The following is a 4,895-nucleotide window of genomic DNA, read 5'->3' on the forward strand; positions in this document are numbered from 1 at the left end:
ATTTTTACTTCTTCCCATGTTGTTAATTATCATTTCAATTTTCTGCAGGAGATTTGTTATAGTCTCAGGAATGTGACTTTATGCTTATGTAATTTCTCGCCAGCCTTGTAGACAAATCTAATATTTGCAGTCGTGGAAACATACTTTACTCCATCAAAAAATAACAACTAAATTACATTTTGATTCTTTAGGTCATTTTGTATAATGATTTTAGTAGATTTAGCACTATAAACTTCCAAAATCGACTGAAGTCTTTTCAGACTAATTAGCTCTCACTAAATCATGCTTCTTGCTTCCAAAACAGTAAATGATTGTTTAAGAACACAATCCTAAGCAACTCAGATTTGAGAGAACTTGGAGGAGGGTGACTGTCCTTATTTGGAGCCAATATACAGTCATTTTTGAGAAAGACTAAAGCATGTTTTAAATACTTTGTATTTAAATACTTTGATACACTGGAAAACTGATAACCAGAAAATGTTCTATGCATGGATCTTTTGGTTATTTACTATATTTCATTATGTGAACTTTGAAATAGTATCAAATAATAGAGAATTACAGTGTCCATGCTCTAATGGTTTGGTTAACAGCGCAGGAGCTGTAAGATCTGACAACCTCAGTCTACTAGAATATATCCTCCTTGTCAGATAAGGGTTGTAAACAGCCATGAAAAAGAGAAATCCACAACAAGTGGAGAAATGCACTTGAGAACCAGATGTAGGAAAAAGGATTCGAACTGCAAGGCAACTGGGGAGACAAGAAGTCTTTTCTTTCCCAGCAGCCTCTTCTCAGTAGCTCACCATCAATGGCTTTGTGTTCCCTTCTCAACCAAGACAGCTTTCTCTGCTCCTCGACCCACAGGGAGAGGGGAAAAAAAGCCCTTTGGAGTCCTGAGACTCACAGGAAGAGACCTGCCATCCTGAAATGCATCCTCCGTTCCCCTTACCAGTCAACTGCCTTGGCTTGATTCAGGTGCCAGTCTGGGTCATCAAGCGGTAGTCAGGTTGTAGAATCACCTTGTTAAATTGCCCACTGAGGGCAAGAGATCAGCCAACGCTTGTAATTTGGGCTACTGACAGTAAGTTCTGGAGTATTTTCATTTTGCTACTTTTGTGTTGAGAATTTTATTAATAGTACATGAATACATTTTCCTTGTATCCATTGTGTAAATTTCCAGGCCTTTTTCCTTGGGGGAATCTCACTGTAGGCATTGTTCTGCAATTTGTTTTCATTTTGTCACATAAAAATATGTCTTCTATATTGGAGTTATATATTTTTAATGAATTCATTTTTAAAGGTATACAGGCAATTCACAGAAACATTTGTATTATAAGAAAAATTTACTAATACAGATAATGTGGACGCAAAAGTCAAAATTTCTTTTCATGGAACTTCTGAATTATGACTTTTTACTTTCCTAGGATTATGATTCATATATACTGCTCCACAGCATGAATCAATGCATAAATGTTTACTCACTATTAAAAATGCATTGCTTTAAAATATTTCTTTAAAATACACATACAGAGTAAGAAACAAAGTCTCTTTCAACTCCTGTCACCTATAATAATCCAATTTGCTTTTCCAGAATTACATATGTATATACACATACATATATATACACATATATACATATAAAATATACTAATTGGGTTTTTAAAAACTTTACACAATTGGGATCGAAGTATAGAGATAAATAGAACTTTGTTTTGTTCCCCCATGAAGGCTTCAATAGCATTTAAAAAAATTTTTGTAGCGATGTTGTGCAAATGGTTCTCTAACAACATATATAAATCTATCTTAGCAGATTCTACATAGCAATTCATGTTAAGATATATCATATTTTAACTCTTCCTTCATCGGTTGGTATTTATTTCCCATTTATTTGCTATGGAAAAATACTGAGATAAGGCCTGGGGGACGGGGGCTTATATGAGTGAAATTTGGTGACTGATCACTTGCCTAGCATGCACAGAGCTCTGGATTCAAATCCTTGCCCCACCAAAAAAAAAAAAAACCCTACAAAACATGGTTGTATACATTTCTTCATGCTTTCATAGGTTATTTCTTCTATACCAAGGAAATACAAAAGGATGCTCCAGACAGAGCTGCAATAGTTTTATTCCCAATATAAGCATATCCAACTTGGTCAGTCTTAAAGATCAGCAATCCTTTTCTACTTTTGTGAGTCTGAAGGGGTAGAAACCACCTTTTCCTCTTATTATAATTAATGTTTCTTTATTATTCATATGGATGGCTATCTCTTCATATATCCTTTGATATTATAATTCATCTTCTTTAGTTTCCATTGGAGTTCTGACCCAATTGTTAAAATCAATTTGTAAGGCCCAGGTGTGAATGGATCACACCTGTTATTCTAGCTACTCTGGAAGTTGAGAACTGTAGGACAGTGGCTTGAGACCAGCCTAGGCAGACAAGTCCAAGAGGCTCTTTCTCCAAAAATCTAGCAAAATGCCAAGCTGAAGGTATGGTTCAAATAATAAATCATCAACCATGAGGTCCTGAATTCAAATCCCTATATTGCCAAAAACAAAATAATAAAATATAAAATAAAGTCAGTTTGTAGAAAACAATCTATCCCTGTATAATTATTTCTATTGTAAATATTTTCAATTTAAACTTTTATCATATGACTTTTTAAAATTTTGTACTGAGGAGTGAAGCCAGGGCCTACAGTTGCTAGATAAGCACTTTACCACTGAGCTTTATCCCAGGCTGAATTTTAAAATTTTAAGCAGCCAACACTGTTAGACTTTTAATACTATGTAATGTTTAGGAAGGATTCTTTGTTGTTTTGTTGTTGTTTTTTGTTTTGAACAGTACTGAGGATTGAACTATTGATCTCAAGACCTGACCCTCTTACTCTCTGAACAGCTCCTCTGCCCCTTTTTGTGTTGGTTATTTTCAGGGAAGGTACACACTTTATGCCAGTGCTTTCCTGGACTACAACCCTCCAACTTATGCATCTTATGTTATAGGGCATGACAGCTATGTGCGTGCCCAGCCATTTGAATGAGATGGAGTCTTGCAAATGTTTGTGCCCAGCATGGCCTGAAAACACAGTTCCCTATTTCCATATCCCAAGTAGTTAGAATTACAGCTTGACCCTCCTCATCCAGTGAGGAAGTTATTTTTTAAGTTTTAAAGAAAAAAATAAAAGTCTATTTTAGCTTGCATATTTGTTACAAGGGCCACATCTGGGGATGGCTTTCTTGCTGTCAGAATCCCAGGGAGGCACAAGGCTTCTGGTTACAAGATGTAAGAAGCACAGGTGTACTGAAAGAGCTCACTAACTCAAGACAATTCAATATTGTTTAATTTGTAAGTATTCAATTTGACAACTTTTTTAAAGTTAGCTTTTAGAACATTCTAGAATAATCTCTGATATTAATTGGGAGCTAGCTTTCCTACTTAAATGAATAGCTAATTGTTATCTGAGGAACTGATTAATATTTACCCACCGAATTAAAAGTCTACCTTTCTTATAAGTTAAATATTCATGAATAATTGGTACACTTCCAGATATTTTTTTATTTATTTTCTACTCTACTGCTTCAGTTACCATAACTAAATTATGTTTTGGTATGTTTTCTAAACTTTTCCTGGCAGTTTTGAACATACATATAGAGAGATAATAGACAAACATATAGACAGATAGATGATAGACAAGCTTACTGACAGAGAGATAGACAGACAGAGATATATGAAATTATATAGAGCTATATGAGATTATAGACATATGAAATGGATAGTAAATTACATATCTTCTAATTAAGTTTCATAAGCTATATTATTTATGTCTTTCCATTTTCCTTCCAGTCTTCTGGAAGTGTGAAAGACTTACCTGTAAGCCCAGCTGAGACTAGTGCCTTCCTGAGAGTCTTCGTTGATTACCTGCCAGTCTCTTCTGTGGTTTTTGGCTAATCTTATGCAAATTTTATACATCCTGACTGTCAAATTCGATCATTTCTATTTTCTTCCTTCCTTCCTTTCTTCCTTCTTTCCTTCCTCCTTCCCTGCCTTCCTCCTTCCTTTCCTCCCTCCTTCTCTTGCTCTCTCTTTCATTCATTCATTCATTCTTTTTTGTCTGTCGTGGGGCTTGAACTCTGGGCCAGGATGCTGCCCCTGAGATCTTCAGTTCAAGGCTTGAACTTTCACTCTGCCACTTGATCCACAACACCATTTCCAATCATTCATTTTTTTCTATGGAAGTATACCTTTCATCTACATTTTCAAGTGTATTTCCATAATACACTCATTGTTGCTAATTTCTTATATTTATAATTGTGTTTTAATTTTTATCTCACTCATACAAGACAAAAAGATTTGTTGTCATCTCTGAACTTTATTGCTTTTCCTTGCCAATCAGCCTCTTCTCTGAAGTGAGAACTAATTGTGTACTGTGTGAATTTGACAAGGCATTCTAGTCCGCTAGCTTTCCTTTTGGACAGGGGAAAAAAAATCAGATAAGTTGGTGACCTCTACAAAAATTCAATCCAGTTACAAAAATCCAGGTGAACTTTTAAAAATTATATTTTATTATCTTTAAGTTGTATGAAGGAACTACTATTCAACAAATCAGTCTATAAAGACAGAACATCTTAATATTGCTCCTTTCATCATTCTACCCCAATTCTCCTAACCCAACCTCTCCCCTCAAATTTCTTAATATATTTTAATTTTATTTATTTATTTATTATCACAATGATGTACACAAGGGTTACGGTTTCATACATAGACAGTGCATACATTTCTTATCCAATTTGTTACCTCTTCCCTCATTTTACCCCCCCCCGCCCCTCCCCATTTCCCTTCCCTCCTATGAGTTGTACAGTTGGTTTATAGCAAAGAGCATTGCTGTTTCATGGGTTTGT

The sequence above is a fragment of the Perognathus longimembris genome, chromosome 9 (genome assembly GCF_023159225.1).
Source record: "Perognathus longimembris pacificus isolate PPM17 chromosome 9, ASM2315922v1, whole genome shotgun sequence".
In the NCBI taxonomy this organism is placed as follows: domain Eukaryota; kingdom Metazoa; phylum Chordata; class Mammalia; order Rodentia; family Heteromyidae; genus Perognathus; species Perognathus longimembris.